The 26067-nt window shown below is 29.5% G+C and overlaps 1 protein-coding gene across 2 annotated transcripts in view; it reads right to left on the bottom strand.

Annotated features, from left to right (window-relative positions):
* Nucleotides 1–26067, bottom strand: part of LOC129967117 (neuroligin-1-like) — a 700350-nt gene that overhangs the window by 106568 nt on the left and 567715 nt on the right. The gene's annotated exons all lie outside the window — the stretch shown is intronic.

Raw genomic sequence — 26067 nt, forward strand, 5'->3', positions numbered from 1 at the left:
TAGCTAGTTGTTTCTGAAACTCTGATAACGGAAAGTTTATTTTCAAATGAATTAAAATAAGTAAATGCAAACAATTTCTCTACTGTTTCATTAATGGAATTCTAAATGTTAGTTTCACACTTTTATTGGTGATTTTAGACAATACATAGAGTTGAAAGTGTATCTAATGATGGATCTCTTGAGAATATATCGGCGTGAGTTTTCCCAGATGATGTGCCAAACTAACATTTCTGCTGTTGCTTATTTTAAATAATCAGTCCTTTGGACTTTTAATTATTTATTCCATCACAAACATTTTGCCGATACTGATTCAGCATTAAAAACATAAAAATCGGTAATAACAACACAGCCATTTTAAATTGTTATTACCGGTCGTTTCCCGATTCTAAACTCAATCGAGCAGGTTTTTATCCACACTGAGTGAATTTCCCACGAGATAGGGCAGAAGCATGCTAGATTTTTTTCTACTGTTTTTAGAGATTATTGGGGATCAACTCACCACCCGTGCATTCAGTCAATTAACAACAAAAGATAGAATTTTTCAGATTATTACAAAAAACTGTGCTGGCACATTTCCGTTATATTTAACTAAATTATACAAAAATATCTAAGTATTTTTTTTGTATAGAAGGACTAGAATAAAAATTTAAATTTTGTAACATTTTTGCATGAAGTTTATTTATTTAATATAAAATATTATTCTTTAATTCATTTAAAGCATTTTTGTTCTGGGAAGTATAGTACTTTCTCTAATATTTTAGAGCTCCATCGGAATTTTTTTGTAATTTTATACTCGCCTTATATTTGAAATATGTAAATGCATTATACATCAATTATAATTATTTGAACACGCGTGGCCCTTTGTTTTTTGTTCATTTTCTAGTTCTTTAGTTTTTTTTTTTATATTAACGATGGTTTTGATAATTGTCACAATTTATTAATATATTTGATCTTATGTAAGAAACGGTTTAAAGCTCGTTTTATAATGAAACTTTTATGATATTAATGACTTATAATAGAATAAAGAAATATCTAAAATGGATTATTTTATGGCATGAGATATACAAGTAATATAAACCGAAGCAAAATGTGATATTCTCAAATATGAGAAGAAATATATTATCTATAAAATATTATCTGTAAAATATTAAAATATAAGTACATCAAAAAAATTCTGCAAATTTAAAAATGTATAACCTGTGTTGGATAAAATATGATAGAAAATTAAAATGCAATAGAAAATTCTGATGGAATGGAATATTAAAAATAAAAAAAAAAATCTTGTATAAAAATTGCACTGAATGCACTGGTATAAAAATTGCAATCTTTTATTACATATTTATCCTTTACTTCAGAAACTGAAAACTGAAATCACAAATATATCAGTAGTTACACATAAAGAAAATTAAAAGGGTATGAATGATCTTATAAAACTCCTAGAAAATACTTAGAAGATTCAAAACATCAAAATTAAAAATCAATAAAATCAATTCATTATTTTTGTTAGAATCCAAATTTTTTTCTTAGCAATTTAGTGAGATAACAGTGCTTTGAAGTAGCAGCAATACATTAGCTCATGACAAAAGTCATGAAGTGTAAGAAAAACTGTAAGAATAATTAGATTATGGCAATATTTTGGCTTAGAAGATTCTTCATGATCCAGGAGCATAAGAAATAGAGCAGTATCTGAGTTTGAGTTGAACAAACTCTTAACAAGATAAAAAAAAAAGTAAAACTTTATCTTAATACAATCCGGCTTATTCTAATCTAATAGAGATTCTTTGTACCCAAATGCAGGAGAGAACAACACAAAATCCTACATTTTTATGTCTTGCAGTGAAACTGATATATCTCTTTGGGGGCAACGTCAGGATTATGTTCGTTCGAGTCTAGAAAAGAATTCTACAGGAAAAAAGGTCACCCCGTTTTTTTTCTCGGAGATATTCTTAAAGGAAGGGGCAATAAGTTATGAGTGACAGGCTGGGACATTTCGTAGGGTCTTATCGGGAAGGTCCAACGTCACGAAAATGATGAAAATCCTTTCCGATTTCAGGAAGGCACCATGGAACCGGTCTCTGATGAATGGCCTTTTTACATAAACTCGAAGTCTTGGATGGAAGTCGACGAGCCTCACCACCACTGGCTCTTGCTATTGTCCGAGATGGAGAGCTTATAACAAAGGCGCCGCGTCCTAAACCTGGACAGTTTGAAATGCGAGGAGTTGTGGGAAGAGCGAGATAAGGAAGGAATGAAAAGAATCTCTTTCCCTATTTTTATTGAGTTGTGAATGGATATGGCATTAGATGAGCGTGTCTTTTAAAAAGTAATAGGTGATTATATTGCTTATAAGCATGTTATTAATATTTCGACCAAAACGAAATATTAATGTTATTTTTAGATGCATGTTGCCGCATTAAGCTAATTCTGTACTAGAATTAATTTGAATTTTCAACAGCAAGGGAATTTATTCTGTTTTGATATATTCATTAGTACATTAAGCCCACTTCGATTTACGACAGAACGTCGCTCTGATTCACAAATCGTAAGATGAAGAGGTCGCAAATCGGATATAAATTGCTAGAAAGAAATAAGTTTCCGACTTTAGAGTGCTCTAAAATGCGCTCTCTTGGTCCAAATGAGATAAAATTTGACCAATCGATCTAAAATAACATCGATTGCGAAATCCAAATTTCCATTTTGGTATCCAGCAACCAAAACCTTTTTATATTGTGTGTGCGCGTATGCGGGTTTAAATTGCTGATTTAGCGGTATGCTACTAAACCTACGCATGGATAAACATGCGGTGATGCTTTTATATTGTGTGTGTGTTTAAATTGCTGATTTAGTGGTATGCTGCTAAACCTACGCATGGATAAACAGCAAAGGTTAATAAGCTGGGGTCCGCAACTATTATATATATATATATATATATATATATATATATATATATATATATATATATATATATTCTCTTCCCGGAACAAATTGAAAATTATTGCAAATGTTTTCTATCGGAATTATTCTTATTAAAAATTCCACCTGTTATATATATTCTTTTAATGAATTGCTATTTGTTTCAGCCTTATTTTAGTGATTAGTTTTGAGTTTCCCTGAACATTATGGATAGAGTAGATATTACTGCAAGAAAAGGAAACTTCTTATATTATTATACATTTACACCTAAAGTGTAATATAAATAATAATTAAAAAAATTCTTCAGCACACTGCCAATGATCCTGACTTTCAATTTCAGTTTTCGTTAATTATACTGTTATAATCATATGTGGGATATTGTTAACAGAACAATCATCTAAAAGGACACGTCTTCTAATATCGATAGATTCACTTCTTAGTTTTGTTCTTAAACCCATTTTTGAGTAGAAAATGTAACTGATGTATGGATTAAAGTTAGATTAAATTCGTACTTTGTAACGTAATTGTCTAAGTTATTGGCTAATAAAGTATAAAAATTGTAAGTATAAAAAAAATGTACTTCCTGTGCAATTTTAATCAGTTCATACACTAGAATCAGTACTTATAGTACAAAGCACTTATGTAACAATTATTATTACTTATTATGCAACCTATGCAAATTATTTATATGTATTTCTTAGTATTTTATACAAATTATTGCATTCCGGTTTTAAAAAAAATTAAATTGTCACCAAAGTTGAAAATGTGAAACTAGTTTGCGCGATTAAATTAATGCAATTAATGTGATGAAAAATCGGCATGTCATCGAAGACACAAAATTAGTTTTCGTAATACAGTAAAACATTATTAAGTTGCCACTCTAGGTCCAAACACTTGTCACGATTTAAGCGATGTGGGAATTATTAAAAAATATTGAAATATTTTCATGAATTGCTAAAGGATTCGGTAACGAAAAGAAGAATTTCAGATATCAGTATATAAATTACTAGAATATTAATAAAAACGAAAACATACACACTTTTTATTGTTAACACATTTTATCTTCTTTCAATGGACTTGTTATATTGAAATTTTAAATTCTTTGTCTATTTGTATAGTTGGTAAGTAATATCGAACTTTATTCATAGCATCGATTGCTTCAGTCTTGTTGAGTAGGGTTTGATTTATATTCCTGACATCGCTATGCGCACTTGAACTGTTTTGCTTATCTTCAAGAAATTCTGATTTCGAGTTGCTTGTGAGCAGATTGTGAAGTCGTTATCGATGTTCACAAATGTATTGATGTCTTGGACACTGAACCCATTTTCATTTGGGAATTGCAGCAAAGTTTCTTTTTCGGAGAATAGTTCCGGGTCGATCCTTCTTCGCTGAAGATTTCTTCTGATTCTGCGTTTGCTATGAATCCTGCATGTCGGAAACAATTTGAAAAAGTTTGCGATCAATCGGAACTCCAACTTTTATGTGTATAGTTAACCGCATCTCAACTTTTAACTTTTCTTTCCTATCCAACGCTTTCATCGGATCCTTTACAAGCATTTTTTTTTTTTTTTTTTTTTTTTTTTGTTTAAAGTAAAAAATTATTTTTTGATTTAAAGACTGAAGAAGTATAGATACACTAGGTGGAAGAAAAGCAATTTCAAGCGCTTTTAAATTTTCTTATTAATTATAGTCGGTACAGTTATATTGATACGGAAACATTTCATTTCCGGCATGAAAATTGAGAATACAATTTATGAATACATCGTTACAAAATCGTAGTAGTCATCCATGCATTTGAATTTGCTTCCTATTCAACTGAAAAGGATTTCATATTTTTAAAGCAGCATGGCCTTTTGCTTTTACCTATCATAAGTGGCTTTAATTTCTCCTTTCCACTCACATTAGTTCCCTGTTGAAATGTCAGGAGTTGTTCGCTTGCCTTTCTAGAAGTGCATTTTTCGCCTTTATATGACAAAGTTTTATCAGGTAAAAAAAATTAAAATAAGCCACTTTTATCCAGATTAAAAACATTTGATGCATCAAAAATAGATAAAATGTCCCCGAGAACACTGTTCTTCCTATCTTCTTTAGCATTACCGTCAACAGATGCTTCTTCTTCGCAAATCGTTTCAAAAGATATAAAATCTTTGAAATGCTTTTGCCAAATACCGTTGCCATAAAACCCTTGTTCTATATTCAACTCAAGTAGTTCTATGGGTTTTTTTTCTTTGAGAATCAAGGCAGAAATGCCCATATTTTGCCTTCTGACATGTTTAAGCCATCGAACTGAAACCTCCCCAAACTCGTCAAACTTCGATTTCCTCATTCTCTTTCTTCCTTCATCAACTTTTTCAATGACTTGTTTCGGTGAATGATTATCGTTTAGCTCTAGGAATATAATTTTCTTTGGCAAAAGCTGTTTTTGAAACATTTAATTTTTAAAAAAGTTCAATTCAGTCTTTTTTTTTAAAGATAATGGTGGTAAATTTCATTTCCCGGATTGCTAAGTATGTTGTGTTGCTTATCCCCCTTGAAATGAACACTAATTCAAACCAAAACAAGAGATAGGGGAAATAAGGGTGCATTAGCTTCTAAGGGTTGCATTAGCTAAGTCCCCCTGAGCACGCGAGCTCAGAAGTCTGACTTTATCTCATATGAAAATCATATTCACACACTCGCCTGCACAACCCCTTTTTACATGGGAAGGGGGCTCTTTTTCACACACTTCACAGATAGATCACAGGGTAAAGAACAATCATGCCCAGAGCAGAACTCGAACCTTGCATGCCAAGATCACAGGGAAGACGTACTACCCCTAGGGAAGGACGCTAGTGCTAAATACGGAATCAAAATATGTGAAAAGATAGCCCTTATCGCAGTGTTCAGGAACGTTTACACCCGACAGAGTAGCAGCAAGAAGTGTGCTTTAATTCATTAGCAGTGAGATGTATGACAGACGTGCATAAATAAATTTTAGGAACTTGTATCTCCAAAATTGTTGTTGTAGGAAAAAGAATGTTTAAAAACAATAGAGACCTGCAGGTGTTTTTCTGGAGTGACAATCGTGATCGAAAATTCCCCATAAAGGCTTGCCTTTCTTAAAGTGAAGGTGCAAGGCTGAAAAAAAAAAAAAAAGATCAGTTTTGGCTATTTTTGAGTGTGACGAGTTATCCGGAGTAAAATGAATTAAGGTGAGGGGTAAAGTTGGGTTATCTTCCATTATTGTGTATGAGATCTCGTCAAGCAAAAAGGAAAACTATGACGTGCGACAAACGAAATGAAGACTCATTGAAATTTTACTGTACTATTAAAAATATGCGATTGATCTTCCCTATCTTTTATTAAGAATTATCATCTCAATAAATATCATTATAGGTTATTCTACATCGATAATTATCAAATTTAATTACATTTTTGATATGTATTAAATTCAAAGAAACCATTGTGATCCTTTAATAAAATGAAAACAAATTTTGAAAATAATTAAAATATTATATTCGATCTCAATTATCAATTAATTCTGGTATTTACACATCTATTATAATTAGTATATTTGATATTAAATGACTATAAATCTGCAGCGATTATTAATGCATATCTTTGCAAAATATCGCCTATCCACACAATGTTGTTCATTTCATTCTCAATTTTCATTTTTTTTTTATACATTTTATCGAAAAGGAAATTTTATTTATGAAATAATGAAGCACAAACATCTATTGAATATACTTCATATTTTCACTTAATATCGATTCATTCATATGCTATTTCAAATCAAATGTGTATTATGCCTCTATTTATTTAATATTGCACGCCTTTTTTTCCCATTTTATTCAAATTGTACATTTTGTGCTTTTGCTTTGATCTTTTAATATCACTTTTCCTGTAAAAAGGTAAATAAATGATTGAGCAGTGAATTTCTTACAAATAAATTAAACAATTTGCTTAGAAATTTCTTAAGTCTTCAAAAAATTCTTTACGCTTATATCTGTAAAATTTAGTATTAAGGTATCGCAAAAAGACCCACTTTAATAAATGTATTGAAATTTTTATGTCCCCAAAATTTTAAGAAAATAAAGCGTAACAAAAAAATATGATTAATATGTATTTCAAGTTAAACTTTAGGCAAATTCTGTAACACTGGCTATATCTGAAAATGCAATTCAAAACATATAATTAGGTTGATGATGTTCCAATAAAAATGATGGTATATTAAAAAAAGGAAATTTATCTTCCAGCAACTTTGATACATTTTATATTTCTGATTTATAATATATTTTAAAGGATTCAGAAAATATCATAATATTTGTATTATACAAAATATAAGTTTTATAACTTATTTTAAAATATTATATATACAATAACATAAATTCTAAAATAGGAGTTGTAATACAAACACTATATTTTGCAAAAAAATCTCCTCAGTACAGTTTTTTTATTATATAATACAATAATTTGATTCATAATTTCATTTAATTTTTACATGCATTATACTATTAACATTGTATGCAGTTTTATGCTTCTGCATCACTTTGAAAGGATATAAACATATTTAAAAATATTTTGTATCCTTTAGTATTTGTTTCATAGTATAAGGTAAAAAATATTTTAAATAAGTTTTCGTTCTTGATGTATAAAGGAAACACAGAATTTGAGATTCAAATGGAAAAAGTTAAAATACGTATAATTAAAATTCACGTTTTAATGGAAGATTTCGCTATTTAATCATAAGCCTTTTAATATAAGTATCTTTCTACCATATTCTTGAATGTTAAGCAAATTCATGATAGATCGAATAAAAAGAGCAACCCGTACCATGAATATTCTATTGAAAAGAGAGAACTTTCATATGAAAACATTTGTTGGTACTTTCTTTTTATCCTCTAGAAGTCAGATTTGTAAGAGAAAGTAGAGCTTCTTTGAAGTTGCCCAGTGACAATACTTTTAACATATTCTTGTCTAGAACCGTGTCTGATATCCAACATAAGACTATTTCTCAAAGAAGGTCTTTTTTGTCACGGTAATGGAGGAATTTTGTTCGAAACTTCGGCATTGTATTTGTTCAGTATGTAAATGTTGGGAATATTTTGTGCAAACTGCGTGCGCCTTACTCAGGTTCTATTTATTTATTCTTTGCCACAAAATTAAAATTATAGATTTTACCTTCCCTAGTTATTTAAGTTAGCGAGGCTGTATTTATCTAAATTTTAAACTCAAGTAATGTTTTTCAAATAATCCCCGTAGAATACGTTTTAAAGAAATGATAGATAAAAGATTTTTTAGACTTTTCTCAAGAGATAATTATTAGAATTTTGTTTATTTTAAATCATAATTCACAATGAATTAATTTTTTAAAAAATGTTATTAAAACAAACTATTATTGGTATATACATGATCTTTTGTATTTAATTTTTTTATCCTAACATTTGGTAATTCTCACACTCTCTACCAGATAGAGACACTGGCGCTGAATCGTGATTTTATTAAATTAATGCTTGTTTGACAATGAAACTCCTACAATATTAAAATAAGGTAATGTAGGAATAGTTTATAAACAATTGTGCAAAATTTTAATTCTCTAAAGTATTAGGACTGGAAGAAATTTGTGACATGAAATCAGTCTTTACAAACATGAAACAGTTGAAATTAAATAAAAGTTCTTAAAAATTATGCTATTCTTCATATTATGCACAAGAAACTTCATTTTAAGATAAATTTTAATCCGAAAAAAATTTGGCATCATTTCATGATTTTTTTTGTTTAATTGTTTGATTCTTATAGTAAGAAATCAGTCAAAGTAAACGAATTTATTTTTAAAAGTATAATAAAATTTTAATTAGTTCTGTGAATGTAATCTGTCTTAGCACATTTTACAGATTCCCTCCATTGACTGAATTTTTTGCGAGTGTAATTTGCTTTTTAAATTAATTGTATTTGCAAATTATTGCATATTTGAAGTCATCTTAATAAAGAACTTGCGTTTATTCCCACATTCGTTTGCTGTTGCTGTTATTTTTACGTAAGATTTACTTGCTAGTGAGCGATATCACAAAAATTACGTTTTCGTATTATTGCCACTTCTCCAAAAATATTTACCATAAATGGATATGAAACCTACTCCAATCGGGAATCAATTCGAAAATCTATATTTTGTGATATATAATATTTTAGATGATATATAATATATATTTTGTGATTCATATAATATTTTAGATAAAGACATATGTAAATTAACATTTTATATATATATATATATAAATAAATAATGCCATAAATGTTAAGAACATGGATTACGAACTATGCATATGCAAATCTTTATAGGTGAAAAATTCATTGCCATGTTAGGTAACTCATCAAGACTTTCTGTCAGAAAATTTTTAGGCAATATGAGAAGAGAAGTTCTCGCTACTCTGTATAATTGTCTGATCGTTTTCAGGAAACTCCAGGCCAAATATCCATTATTATGACCTAAAACATGATACTTATCGAATAAATCAGATTCCTTTTATGCTTTAAAGTTTCCTCCAAATCACTCATGGTACAATCAAAAAACTCTCCAGTAGAATAAAATAACTATTGCCAACACACTTCTAGAAGTTAATATAAATTGTTAACTTAAAAAAAATTGTTTATTTAAAATTACTAAAGAAAGTGGTTTATATTATTAAAAATTTAGTTTTTCAAGCATTTTCGCCTTGCTTAAAAATTCTTTTCTGCTGGCTTTTTTGTTCATTTAAAATAAAATGACTCCTAAAAAATAAATTAAAGTGTTTGCAAGATTCTTTAAAAACATTTTGCCAAACGAGTACGCGGTTCGCAAGCTTACTATTTTCCCACTCCCTCAACTATTTATAGAGCTTAAAGCATTTGCACGGGGTTTCTTCTTTTTGTTTATGAACGCACAGCAAGTATAACGCCAACATTTGGTCTTAAACTTTTTAACAGTAGCATCATTAAAAACGAAAGAGTAAACAGTCTTGTAAGGAAAGATAAGGCAATTAATCAAGTTAAAAAGGGACGTCGGATTAAAAGTAGTTTTTAAAAGTTATCTGGCAAAGGTATCTTATCTCTGAAATAAAGGTAGTTGGTGGCATTTGTCTTAAGTCAAAAATTTCACATTTCTTTTGTCAGTGTAAGAAAGGGGAAAATAGAAAATATCCTGTTCCCCTGATAGTGACTCAACTCCATAATAAATAAGAAAACTCGTTATTTAACACGATTTAAATATTATTTACAAAAAATTAATTTTAATGTTTCCGTCTATTATTTTATGTCCGTCAAGACCGCATTCTATATACATTTACCACTGGCTGTGGCAGGACAATTACAGGTGCGCGTGCCAAAACAGTCCACTGTGAGGCCTTAAAAAGTATTAGATTGACTTAGTTTTCGAGCTAAGACTGTGCTCCTGTGAACTGTATTCTATCAAACAATCTCAATCGACGGGCATTTTTACACCTTTGACAATTGCCTGCTGACGTGTGTGGCACGCCTTTGGTGATTCTGTCGCAAAAGCATCTCGACGTGTGTAGCATGTATTTCCACCTCAAGTGGTTAAATTCCTTTGACTAAGTACCGCTCTCCTATTAACGCAAGATATTGTACGATATTACTACTACGTTTTTCAAATGTTCTGAATGTCGTACAATATCGTGAAAATAAGGTAACATTATTGTTGGGCATTTTGTGCTAGTAAGATATCTGCAACTTTTGAAAGTTTACACTTTCGATTATTACGCTTTAAATTTATTTTTCCACATTCCTTTCGGCAAAACTGTTTTTATTACTATCTGCAACGAATAAAATTTATCTTTACTTTATATATAACCAAAAAAAATCTCAAAGAAGACTTTGTTGGATATTTGTTTGGGACGAACATTTCACGGTTACATGTGTTTCCTACTAGAAAAATATTCTCTTTTTCATATCAGTATTTTTGGAATTGGTTTGGCATAAAACATCAAAATATTTCTCAAATAAATGGAGAGATTTCAGCTCTTTTTTTTTTACTTTTCTGCATCAAATCCTCTACATACTTTTATGTAAAAAGCAAATAAGATTTTTCCGCTCATACTTGAAAGTATTCAGAATCCAACGTAAAAAGAAGACTTGTCAGCTGAATGCTGAACAAAGTGAGCTGAAATAAAACTTCACAAAGAGAAAACATTTGCAGAAAACTCAAGTGGAGTGAATATTTGTGCAAAATCAGAAGAAAAGCAACAGAATAGTCCACCGAAAAAAATTTATACGGGATTTAAAATTCATAAGAAATTGGATTCTAACGAATTCCTGAAAATATGATAGAAAGAAAACGATAAAAGCGGACTGTATTTTTATTGAGAAGTTTAATTTATTTAAATTTGACAATAATCTTCGAAAACGCAGTTTCGAGAAATGGTATATAGGGATGGTGAAGTCTTTCTCATTCTATTTCTCTATATCCAAATGTTAATTATTATTTTTAAAAAATGAAATTTTAATAAACATGTTTCACCTTGAGTTTGGTAAATAAATGAAACACATTTACATTACGCTTCATTTCATATAAACGTATATTGGCAAGTTTTCCATAAACTTTTTTTTATTGTTTGAAAACAGTTAGGAAAAGCTATAGTTAAGTCCCCATTTGAAAATAATGAAGTGCTTGAGAATACAAGATATAAGAATATTCTATTTTTATTGCAGCCTTCACTTTTTTTTTCTCTCAAACCTAAAAATTGATCTTATAATTGAGAAATTCAAGGCCAAGTGTATGGGTAATTTCGACCTGTAATGGCGGCTTATCTTCAGTTATTTACATGCGCAGTTAAATTTCCGATTTTCCAAAAATCACCGCATCATATCATTCGAATTATTCAGATAAAAAGTACGAAGTACTTTTACGTACGTAAGTGTAAGTAAAGTACGAAGAAAGAGCTCCCAACCAGTTTGCATTTTTCAAAATAAACACTTTTCTAAAAAGAACCTTCGCGCATTATAACCACCTACGATGGGTCACAGGATTTTGCCTCTCTATTATTCAATTTTTTTCTAAACCAATAATTCGTTTTTCGATTCATTTGTGTTTTCAAAAATCACTTGCAAATTTTTAAGTAATTTATGTTTCCTTCTTTAAAACAGTGACATGGTTTTTGATTGTCGGTTTAGGCATTTTTGTAATGATATAGATCTCTTATGGAAAATCCCTTTTAAATATGTCGCATATAATTTCGAGGCGTCTATAAAATTTATAAAGTACTCATTCGTTTTTTTTTTCTTCTTTATTTTTACGGAGTAATATCGCGCAGCAGTTTCGGAATTACCCCATTCAGAGTTCATTCATTCAACAGGCTTCATTTTTATTGGAAATGGATAAAGTAATTTTAAAAAATATATATGCATCATTCTAATGGAAAATGCCAGATCCGGCAATATTTAGAGATGAAGGTGTTTTTATTGCTTTCAAAAATAATTTTACCTTATTGAATAATAATAAAAAATAATTTACCTAAATTTGAAATTGTAAGAAAAATTATTTCTTTTAATATCTGATAATTCTTTAATAAAAGATAAAGGAGGTAAAAAGACTTGTTCTGACACATATATCTTCCACCATGTATCTTCTAGCACATCTCGTATATATAAACGGTCCAATCTCATTTTACTATCGAAAATAACAGTGCTCTGAAATGTGTACTCTGAACTGTGCCCTATTTTCCTCTTTCGATGTCTAAAGGACAGATGTCAGCACTTCGTGCGCAAGCAATATAACTTTTTTCCATTTTAAGGATAATTAATATCAATGCTATTGTTTAAGAATACTTTATCAATAATTTTTATGTTTATAAATTCTATCCTGAAACATCCTGTTGAAAACGTTTGATTGATGAACTTTTTGCTTTAAGGGAATCCATCTTAAAAGGAAAAGAAAAGCATAAAGCTAGATTAAAGCTTAAATTTGGCATTTTGACATGCTTTTGATTTATTATAACTATAAATTTATTTTTCATTTCTATCTTACGAACATCCATCTTATTTTTCATCTTCATTTCTCTCTTTTCACTCAAAGCCATACGAATGATAACATTTATTCTATATTCTTACAGAACTCAAAGAATCAAAGTAAGATAAGTGAAATTTAAGTTATACAGTATCGAAAGCTGCATTTTTGATAACGGAAATATTTTTCCATCCGAATAAAATAAAAATAGCTCGTGTTTCCCGCGGCTCCTGAATTTCGACCAATAGGATTTCTTTCCGCAGATGGTTTTTATCTGCTTTATTTTTTATTTATTTTTTTTATTTCCCGATCTGCCTGTTCCATTGTTCTAACTCGCCAGATGTTTCGACAAGAAAGCAATCGGCTTTCTGCCTTCGATTCGAACAGTGAACGAAATTCCTTGCTTCCGAAATCAGGTATGAATTTTAAAAGAGGAAAAACGAGACTAGATTCTCCCTCAGAAAACGCTTTCCACTTATTCATGCATTACTTGTGTTACTTATGCATTCAGAATTACTTAATCCTACACGGGAGAGGGAACAGAACTGATTCTAAAGCCGGGAAGTTAACATGGAATGACATACATAAGATTTAGCTGTATCTACGTTTTCCACCATACCAGACATATTCATCGCATTATTGAATGCACCTTGCTCCCCCAAAGAGGATAATCAAAATTTCTGAAATTCAGGATCTTGGTGGCTTTTATGTTTTTTGATTCCACCATTTGAATATATGCTGAAATCTTATTATGACTAATGACTATTTATGAACTCCAAATACAATGCAGTTCTCATTTTCGTGTCGGAAGTAAATCTTTATAGTATACATGGTTCCCCTAAAATATCTAAACCATTCTTATATGAATAATTAATTACATATTAAACAGATTTGTTATATAAATTAATTGACAGATATATAAATCCTATTTTTTTTATTAATTTGAGTGTCTGGAATGTTTTCTATTATGTTTTAAATGCTCCCACAAAAAAAGAAATTCATTTTTATTGAACATGGTAATTATATGTACAGGTAATTTCTTTGCCCTAACCAAGAACTCATCAAAATCTGCCAAGAAATAAATCCTTCATTTCATCATTAACTCAAATGAACAAATACTTAATTCTAATGTGCTTATTAATTATATATATATATATATATATATATATATATATATATATATATAAAATTCCTAATTTAATTTAAATCCTACTTAATTTCCCAATTTTTATCTTAAATTATCTCACGTTAACTTCATTCTAAAATGTTGTCTTATTTCCTGACCAAATTCCCATTTTTTTTAAAAAAAATATTTCTAGTATGCGCTTAACAGAATTGCTGACTCTGCTCTCCACGCCAGAAACCAGGATAAAACTCCTCCACGTCTCTTCTAAAGATTCCCTGACCTATTCCGACACGTGGCAAAGAAATCTCTATCAGAACTTCATAATAAAATCATTGAAAGGAAAAATTTCTTTCTTTTGCGCTTGTCTCCCATTTTACACTGAAGCATCGCTTATTGCTCCTTTCCTGTACATTTATTTCACTACCGGGAAAAATAAATTGAAAGGGCAAACAATAACATGCATCATAGCTTCACACGCACATGCACGCACACACACATATGCACACACAATGAATCATATTTGATGTAAACTAATTTAAAGATTACTTTAGGCCTTTAATTAACAAAAAGAACTAATATTACTATACAGAGAGGTAAAGTGCATGTATTAATTATTCCAGATTCGTTGGATCTCAGTAAAAAAACGTTCACTTATAAAAAGTCTAGCATACATCAAAAGAAAAGCATTATGTAGATAAAACGTAGAACACTTATATATATATTTCTGACAGAATTGAAATGCAGCCAACGGGAGATGAATGAGGAGCCAATAGAAAGAAAGTACTAATAGAAGAATCAGTTAGAGCGCTGCATGATTTTACAGTTCGTAATTATACGACGTAATATGTGATTTCATTACTCTAACAAGAATTATAAATGATATTTATATCATTATTATATATTTCAAACATTTACACGAAATGCTTGAAATATAGTATTAAACTATATTATACAAATTTTTTTTTATTATATGGTATTTTATGAATTCATACGTCAACAAGCCTTGCCAAGTTCAAACATTAATAAGACTTGTTTTGAGTCGAAAGCTGGTCGAACCAAAATTTACTGAATGTCTCTGACCTTTGAAAAGTTAAAATCGATCTTTCCAAAAGTTTTATTAGGTTTTCTATAAACAGACCTCACCAACTTATCACAATGGAATTGCAAAAAGTCACCATACCATTGTAAGAAAGCTGTCCCAGTTTACTGTTGCTACGATGATTTTCGTGAAACTAGGCTTCAGATGTATAGGATAGCACGAAATCACCGATGCACGAAACCATGCACTCTTGGCGCGAAATGCTCTCTCGTCCACAATTTTTGTCTTCTCATTTCTAAATATTTTTTCATGAATTTCCCTTATTTTTCCTTGATATCCCGATTTATGTAGCTACCTTTCAAGGGTCAAATAATTATAAATTTAGCTTATTTTACAAATACGCGTCTTCATCTTTAATTTTTATTTAAAAGTTATTGTATATACATCATTCATTACTCTTCATAAGGCATGAAGGACATTTAATCTAGAGATAAAGAAGGAATCGCCTAGTGAACCATCCATAATTCACAGCTTCTTCATACTACTCAAAAGGCTTTGAAACATGATAGGAATAATTAATACAACATTTTTGAGTTTTCATGGGTAGAAAAATGAGGGAGATGGCCATTTAAAGTTTTGAAAAATAATATGTAAAACTATAAATATTAGCAATATTTCTTTTTAATAATACAGTACCTCCAAGCAGAATTTCAATAAACCTGTCTACACGCTTCTAAAATAAGCGGTAATTTATTCATTCTAATGCATTTTTGTAAGAAAGAAAGCATTAAAATGGTAGCCAGTCCTGAAAATAACATAGACATAACATAACAATGCATATTACAGATTCTTCTGTGATTACCAACCGTGCATTCGATTTACATAAAAGCTCATATCAATTAAGGAAATGATTAAATCACACATACTAGCTAAAGAAGCTGTAAGGAACCGAAGATCATGTTCTTGGCCGGAGTTATGAAAATCAATTTTTAAAAATCTATTCAGAAAAATTATATTAAATGATTATGGGACTATAGAAATGAAGGAAATCCCATGGACGCCATCTTAACAAAAATCAGCAAACGCTAGGCCAATGTCGAAATGAAGGAAACTATTTTCATTTAATAGATCTAACCATCAATGCAATCAAATATATTGGCCTCGGAGTAGACTGTGTAAAGTATTGGAGACTTTATAAGATATTGTATTTTTAATTGATCCTGGTACCATGCACTTATAATAATGAATAATAATTATACCGACAATTATTTTAAATATTTGCCGTAGTTTTGAAATATGCATCAATATAACTTTTTTTTGTCGGTTGAGGAATGTCAATAACATTCTAACCAAATTTTACATCTTTTTTTTTATTTTTTTAATCTTATTTGTTTATTTTCTGCAGTTGTTTTTCTTCTGTTTATTTTTCAAACTAGCTTATATTTCAAAGCGAAATTTTAATCATTTCTACCATGATAGCGGTAATTTTAAAGATTCACCCTAAAACGGTTTTCAAGCAGTCAAAATTATAGCTTTCGAATAATATAGTATAATAATTTCATACAAAAATCACTACGAGCATTGTTAATAAACATAGCCTTATAAATTTAAATTTCGAAAATAATACCTTTGAAAAGAGAGTAATTTTGATTTGTTTGCAAAAAATATACATGATTATTCCACTGTCTTTACTGTTGTTTCATTCTTTAAGTCATATAATTTAATCTTTTTAAAATTTGACAAAATCATGGCTAATGAGTTTGCATTGGTCACTACTTTATGCATTTTATAATTTAATATCATATACGGCTGATGCTCATTTATTTAAATAACGATTTTTAAATCATTTTCCCTTTTTACTGAATTCTAAAACTTGTTTCAATTCGATTTTAATTTAAAACTCTATAATTACTTTAGATAGAAGGCACTGAATCTCGCAAAATTGAATTTTCTAAGAATTCTTTTTTCATATACATAGTCTGAATCAATACAATTAATTTTTGTATTAGATATCTTCCTGTACCATGATATATTTAGAGACTATAATGTCTGTATGGATTTCTTAGACATCTTTATATATGACATTTTCCCACAGCTTTTCATTACTTTTACTGCGGTAGTTGCGTGAGGATATTCCAATCTTTGATTACACTGACCAGACAAATTTCCTCTTGACGATAAACGCATAAATGTCTCTACTCAGTCAGCCTGTAATGCCCATCGAATTGCAGGAAGAAGAGTAAAATCGTCGATGCCTGCAATAAGGCTTCGCAAGATATTGGCATTCACAAGTTGAAATAGGATGCAGCTGTTTAGTAATGAGTCAATAACTGTTGAGGGTTACTGCTGCAATTATTTCCAGCGATATTTCAGGAGAAAAAAAACCAACAGGAGAATTTCTAGAACAATAAATCCCGTTTAATATTGAAGAAAATTGATTATTTTACTGACATGATTTTCCAAAAAGGCGAATTATATTTGATATGTATGCGGAAGAATGAAATTTATATCCTTGAATTTTACCCACGTTATAATTTTCGATTTATAATTTTATGCAATTATTGTTATCTTTACATTAATTATTGTAAGCTGTATAGAATTGGTACTGATAAAATTCAGAAATAATTTAAAATCTGCACAAATTTATAAACTTAGTTTCATACATTGTTTCTATACTATGATTCAGAATCGTTTCAAATAGTGCTTAAGAATTTTCTTTGTATCAAATCTTCTCTTTTTTCTAATTCATTCCGGTTTCAACTCATTCAAATGAAACGCAAAGTTCAACTAGGACGAATGGGCATAAGTAAAGGAGGCCTAGTAAGACGACGGGCCACCGCGAAGCATCCCTCTACAGCACGAGAATATAAGTAAATAATAAGGCGAATCGGAAAACGTCAATAAACTCTTCAAATCAAGAACCCAGCAAAGATATCTGGACATAATGCCATACTTTAAGAAATCTAGCCGTCGGAAGAGCGCCATTTCTATTGCTAACTCTTTAGAAACAATAAATTTGGATATGTACGTTAAATAGCATGAATGGGGAAAATAATTAATAAGATTTTTAATATTCTTAAAATAAATCAAAATACAATAAAAGAATGACTCGGAAACAAAATGCAGCCTGCGGAAGTTTCTATTTAAAACTTTCTTGCGTACCCTCTTTTGTATGCTTTCTAGAAAACTACCCGTTTTCTTAAGCTTCAAACTATAGCTTGCAGAGCATCTTAAATTCTTAAAAACTAAAATAATACTCCAAGCATTTTAGAATTCCGTCGGCTTGTTTATTCTTTCAACTTAATAGCATATATTACAAACCATTACCATATTCCAAAAGGTTTACAATTGATCATCAGGTATTATACAAAATATAAACGAAATAATATTAATAAAATATGTTTATCAAAGAAAAAATCGTTTGCTTTCACCTTTTAATAATATTTTAACTGGAATAAAAATAGTAACAGTTACAAAATGTCTGAAAAGGAATCGTCTGCTAAATGTCTATTAACAGATTTAGATTATGATATTTACCGAACACCCTCTAATAAAAGTTTTACATCCTTCCCACTGCACAAAACTTTGGGCATTGGGTTAGGTCGTGCTTTCTGCGATTGCTCAACTTTTATTTTCGGAGTCCCACATGTGAGAGTTGTGTGCTTCGTAAGGAAAACCGGTACCTATGTATTCATTCCACGTCATTAGCCAAAATAATTACAGAATATTAATCTTTGGAATGAATTTAGCTTACGATTTTTTAAGATTAATTGCTGGCATGCAGCTAATATACAAGAATAAGACAATCAGAAATGACCCATTCTTTTTCCTGACCAATAGAAATGAAAATTTGTGAGAGAACTACAACTGCTGCAGTAGTCACAAGGTCATATGCCGAATTTTCTTTATCTAAGTCACTGCAGTTTTGAGTTATCGTGTTTACATGCACGCAAATCTACAGGATGGTAATTGACGGATTTTGTTTAAAATGTAATACGGATCTGCATTTCGATACTTAACAGGCGTGCCATACTTTAACTATCGAGCTCTTTATGTTTTATATATATCATTTTTGCTTGCACTCTTACAGCCAGACAAACAGACTTCCTCGAAATGAATTAAAAAAAAAAAACTTGATAAAAATCTGCACATTTTGGTATAAAACCCGTACATCCAATTACATATGTTTGGCTCAAAATGTTTTCGAGTCATCGTTTCACAGGCAAACAGATATAATTCCAAAATGTGTTTTTCGGTCTCAATTAGATTTGGAACTTGGACATTCGTCAAAGTATCGAGGACGACTTTTTTGATGATTGAAATATTTTTTCCTTTACATACTTCATAAAATGTAAAAATAATAACTGGTAAATAGAACAGACGGAACAATGATTATTTTTGAAACTCAGTAGGGTAGAAAGAAATCAATCAGATATTTTTCCTAGGCAAAAATGCATTATTTAAAAAAAAAAGAATTTTTTAGAGAAGAACCAATCCCAGGAAAAGAATAAGTGAGAAAAGGAACAACGTTTAATTCAATTACTACAAGTCTTACCAATTTCTCTCTCTTGGGTCCTTATTATTCAATTGGAGTTTTTCGAGTTTCTTTTTATTCTTTTGAATTTCAACTTTCAGTCCACTAGGATCTGATATGTTTATATTTCTCTTAGTAATAAATATCATGGTTTCTCAAGTTGTCCATCATTCCGCCTCTGCACATTGAATACTCTTCAATGTGTAGAAACAATCCAACTTTCTTGATGAAGAGAAGATTCTGAACGTTTCGAGCAATCTTTCAGTATCGACACCATCAGAAACTTAACCCACCGAGAGTTTTATTTAAAATATCTTATATTTACAGCCACTCTAATAATCCTCTTTCTTACAGGGGTCTTAATTTGGCATTTCATTTCAGAGAAATAGAAGTTTTATTCTTTACGAGAAGAAAACTCGATCGCTCTCTCAAATTCTGTATGAACGTTGAATTTTAATTCGGCATTATTGTATGCCATGTATATTTAATATCGTTCCTGATTTCTCCCCTTTTTACTATAGATTTATATGCTATTGCCATATATCTGGAATCTGATAATTTCAGTATGTCCAGATCTCTTTCTGTGAAATATTTGGAATCTTCCATACTGCTGTTACCTCAGACATGAAAACTATTGGGCCACCACGAAAACGGAACATTCCTACTTCAATAATATGCCAAAAATGGACTAAATTATACCCTGCCCTTTAGTTAAATTTCGATCCATTTGTGTAGATCTTGCTTGTTGGTATTTCTCCATTTAAAAAGAAAACATCCGCTTAATTTTTATTGATTCCCAAGATAGCTTTCAAAGTCAGAATTTCCCATTTCATCGAATATTTCTGAAAATTTTAACAACATAAGTGATTTTTTCACTTTCAAACTTGTTCTTCATGTCTAGAAATGGAATCCCGCATAGAATTTATATTGCATGCTCAAAAACTATTGAACGCCCTCTGCAAAGTATTTCGCTTCGATGCATTAGTATAATTTTATTATTAATCCATATAATATTTCGATTATACATCCGATCTGCACATTATTTCGGTGCCTCGCATCTACACATAATCATATTTATTATGATAGTTAAACATATTAACTATAATCAAAAATTTAAATCAAGTACTTTGTAAAACATATACATTGGAAACAATTCTGCATAATAATATTTAGAGAGTACTTACAAATTGAGACTTTGAGCATCGTTATGTTTTGCCAAATGTCATATATTAATTGTATGTATGCTAATTTTTCTTATTATTAATAGTATTTTAAATTTTTCTTTTATTTATACTATTGTCTTATTCCTTACTTTTATGGTGTGTTCTATTTTATATTTATTTATATTTCCATTTTTGTTAACTTATGCTTTTATTATTATTGTCTTGTTTTTTCTATATTTTACCATATTATTTCATGTTTTTTATCCTTTGAAAATTCTGTTAGACTTGTATATTTCCTAAATTTTTATTTATTATATATAAATTTTGTATTATACTTTATTTATATTGTTTCAAGTTATCAGATAGGACGAGTATGAAAGTCTCTGATGTACTTATCTGATTTTTCTGTCTATGCCGGCTTTCGCCCGACTGTTTCTAATCTACCAGCATATATGTTCTGGATTGGGACGGGTTTCCGTACCTTAGTCATTAACTATTATTTCATGGGTTTAAGACTCCAGTTTGAGTTCTAATTTCTCATGTAGTATTCATAATTAGGTTCATTTATTTCCATAATATGGTCTGTTTATTGCTAAGACCCAATGTACCTGTTATGCGGCTCAATCCTTAGGAAATTGCAGGTTATTTAATTATGTCATCCAGAAGGATTCGTATATTTCTCGAAAAGCTATATACATAAGTATGACAAATTTTGAATTTTATAAAAATAATTTTTATATCTAGCCATTTGATAGGATTAAAAACATTAAAGTTGTCAGGATATGGCACTCATGTCACTTTATTTTCACCTCTGGATCTCAAAAAACTCTGACTCTTTAAAAGGCAGTGAATGACTTGCGCAAAAACCAAAGTGAATATCAGACGTTACTATAATCTTTCGAATCTTCTAAGAGTTAACATCCCCCCTCCCAGTTTTTTTATTGTAAATTTCTTTATTTAAGCAAAAATCAAGAACTCACACAAAGATCTTAATTAAGTCAACGGACCACTCCTCACATTCCAGTACCTTTCCTGATTACAAATATCAACCTCTTCCTCTTCAATAAAAAAAAAAGTCTTTAAAATCTCGATTTGAGAGACAATTTGGAATCCCTTTGGTAGCACTAATTTTCTTTTGAATAATGGATTTAAAGAATTCCTGACTGACATTAATATTACACAACTTACGTCCTTTTATGAAGTAATGTATCATCATAAAATTCAATCAAATACAAACATTTTTCCAATGAAAGTAATCACTGGATTTTAAATGCGTAGGTTTAATTTAAAGCAGATATTAATATAAATATTTTATGATATTGAACATATATGAACTTCATGTATAAATGACTGAAGGATGAAATGGTGATGCACCGAACAAAACAAAACTGAAAGAAGAAAATATTTAATATGGTTAATTAATTTGGTTAAATTCATATCACATGCAAAAGTACAAAATTAAATAATTGTGCAAAAATTTACTTATTTCATAATTTAAATTATTATTTTTTTTATTCCACACATACTTTATAAATAAACGAACTGCGTGAATGCCTCAATCAAATCTTATCATAGAGCATATAAGATTTAATCTCAAATCAAATCAGATGCATATGAAAGTAAAAATACTTTATTCCATATTTTATAATTGATCATCTCCTTTCCCTACTCTGTAACAAGCACATTGAATCCTGAAAGATATGAATTTAAATGTCCTGGCAAAGTTGAAATGGTCTCAAGAAACATACCGTTTACAACTAATCATTCAAAGATTCTCCTGCTAAAAGAAATAGTTCGAAAACGTAATTTTTTTTTCTTAAATCTGCATATTTACTCAAATTTCATAAATTTGAGTAAATATTAATTTCATTAAATTATATTTGTGTTTTGTAAAAATAATTTTTTTTTTCACATTTTGATGGGGGAAAAATTTTTTTCAAACAAGAAAAACATATTTATTTTTAAAAAATAGGTTCTTATAAGCATTACAATAGAAAATATAATTTCAAATTCATGGATATACGCTTATACTATATGTTACAGATTCCAAAATTGTATATTGTTATTACATTTAAAAAATATTTTTTTTGTGATTTTGATAAACTTTTATCGTTCAGTCTTCATTATGTTGCCATACTGCGCCACATAGGTAAATAAAATTTCCGAAAATCTTAGAAAATAATGCTTGCAAATAAAGTTGTGAAAACTTTTTTTAAATAATTTAATGTTTGAAAATATATATGTTTGAAAAGTATTTGTTATTAAACATTGTAGATGAACAAAGATGTGGACATATTTTCAGAGTAAATTATTTAAATAAACAGATGACACGTTGAATAGGGATTTTGAAGAAGCAGTATATGTTAAGTGTAGTTGAAGAAAATACTAGATTATAAATCTTAATCAGTCAATTTATATAATTGAATACACCTTAGCGGACAATATGCAGAAAATAATATTTAAAATTGCTTACACTTTTTAAAAATTGCATTCATTTAACACATACATTATAATGTTTTACTAATTTAAAGTTGAATTATTAAATGCGTTGCAATGTCTGAGCGGTGAATGTAAATACTATAAATTTGAAGGGGAATTTGTAGTTACATTTGCATAGCAGATGGCAAAAGGTTTTATTCTCCTGAATTATAACTCATGTTGGCAGAAAATGTTGGAAAAAATGGGAATTCAATTACTAAACCTTTTTTTTTTTTTTGCCCGTCATTCTCAACCTCTCTATCATGCCAATATCAAAGTTCCATGGAGTAAGTGGATGTTGAATATTTGTAAAAATGAACTGGGATCAGGATTAGAATAACTAAGAAGCAAAATAAGGTATTTCTCAATGTACTTCGTCGTTCAGATGTAAATACTATCTGATTTCAACTTGACTGCGCACCGCCATTTTTGGCTTATGCACAAACACCTACTATTCGACATTCGTGTGATATTGTTCCACAATATGGTACCTTTTTACTGATTCTTCTCTTTTTAACATGATTCATTTTAAAGTTTCGTGCCACTGCCTTTCCTATTTCGATAGAGAGATCTCGTGCTAATTTTTTAGATTATTTATAAGAGATTGGTATTCTTAATGATACTTAAACTTAGAACATTACTTTTATTCACCTTCTGCAGATTTCATGTTTAATTTATGTTCTGCAGTTTCAATTTATTTTAAGAGTAGCATATCCAAGAAAAGAATGTTTTGCTAGGAAAATAATAATCAAGTAACTTAAAAAGAAATGCAACATGTTGTTAAAATCAAAATACAAATACATTTATATTAATATTTATTTTTAATATGAAATATACAATTGTTTTAAATTTGCGAATGACACCGGTCTATAAATAAGTAAAAATGACAAATATTGATTATTACATTTATTCCCAAATAGAATAAACAAATCATTTATATAAATGGATGTAATAAATAAATTTAGAATATTTTTTATCCAGAATATTTTTTGCAATATAACCTTCACCAAAGTTTAAAATATGCCTGCTGCAAAAATATATCTGTAGTAATTTAAAATACATATTTTTTGTTTTGAAAATAAAAGATCCATATGCCATTCAAATTTTTTTTAAAGCTTCATTAAAAATTGCTGCATTTTTAATGAAGGTACAATTTAAGTTTTGTGGTTTAACATGCGATTGATGTAGAAGGTCCGTTGAATTGCTAATTGGCAACAAAATTAAAATTCGATTTTAATGACAAATTATATATCACCAATGATAAAAAAAAATTAAGTAAACCATATTCTTGATATACATAAATACTTTCGAATAATAGCCGATTCTCGACATTTTCTTATTACCTGCTATCATTTCCATTATTATGAAATATTCCAGAAAACCATAAAAGTTTTATTTGGCTATAAAGACATTTTATTGGGAATATAAATAATAAACATTCTTCACGAGTTTGAATCAATATTCCAATTTCAATGAAGATTTCTTTATTGGAAAATTGTATTGCCTAACGTAGTTCAATATATTGCTTTCTCAATAATTTCAAACTTAGAATTTTCATCCTTTCACTTTAGGTCATTTTTAACCTCTATTCTAATTTTAACACCTTGGAAAGATAGTTGATATAAAAATATAGATAGATAAACTTTTGGAACACATGAAATATAAGGCATTTTATTTTTATGAAAAACAAGACTGGTAAGAAATAAAATAGATTCTCAAAGCAGTGGCTTTCATATAAAAGAAATAGGCTTTTTATATAAACGCGAGACGGCATAAATTTAATCTACATATGTGATGTTGAAATTTGTTAAAAATATTAAAATGCATTATTTGCTATATGATTTATTTTTTACATAATGTCACTTACAAAATGTTTTCCTTTTAAATGGTATCTATTTAGTAAGCAGAAATGAATCATTAAAACTAATAAATCAAAATTTTAGATTAAGAGATAGGTAAAAAACACTACACTAAGAAGCTATTGATTAAGTTATTTTATTGAATGTCATTAGTTTAATCGGTTAATATGAACTCAAATATTATATTATGTATTTGATCTTTTTTCTTTTGTATATTATTATTAGGGCAGAAATTCAAAAATATTAAATAAATCCTCATGAATGCAATTTAAATATCTACATACATGTAGTTATCAAAACAATGGAAAGACCTTAGCTTTATAAAGAATCCTTTATTAGTATAGTGTAGGGTCGCCTTCGGCATGCAATACAGCTTGGATTCACCTAGGAATCGATTCGTACAAATATTGAATAGTGTTTAGAGGAATATTGTACCCATTCTTCCTGGAGATATTGCAAAAGTTATGGGAGAGATTCCGTAGGAGGATATCGATTCCATATTGAACGCTCTAAAATAGATCATAACGGTTCAATTATATTGAGGTCGGGTGATTCTGCGGGCCAAGGCAGATGTTTAACTTCGTCCTCATGTTCATCAAACCATGATTAGACAAGTATCGCTACATAGATAAGTGCATTATCATCCTGAAAAATTCCATCTCTTGCAGGAAATAAACTTTGCATTATAAGATAGACCTGGTCAGATAAAAATTCAGCAGAAAACCACGACATGGCTGCCCATATCATGATAGATCCACCTCTATGCTTGACAGTTGGACAGACAATCATCATCATACACTTGTGAAGGTGTCCTCCAAATGTGCACCCGTCCTGTTGTAGGGAAAAGTGTGAAACACTATTCGTCAGACCTTATTACTTTTTTACACTTATCAATCGATCTAAATTTGTGAGTGTGACACCACTCTAGACGTTTACCATTAACATCAGTGACTGGCATGGGAATTGCTGCTCTGCC

This window comes from Argiope bruennichi, chromosome 4, assembly GCF_947563725.1.
Source record: "Argiope bruennichi chromosome 4, qqArgBrue1.1, whole genome shotgun sequence".
Lineage (NCBI taxonomy): Eukaryota > Metazoa > Arthropoda > Arachnida > Araneae > Araneidae > Argiope > Argiope bruennichi.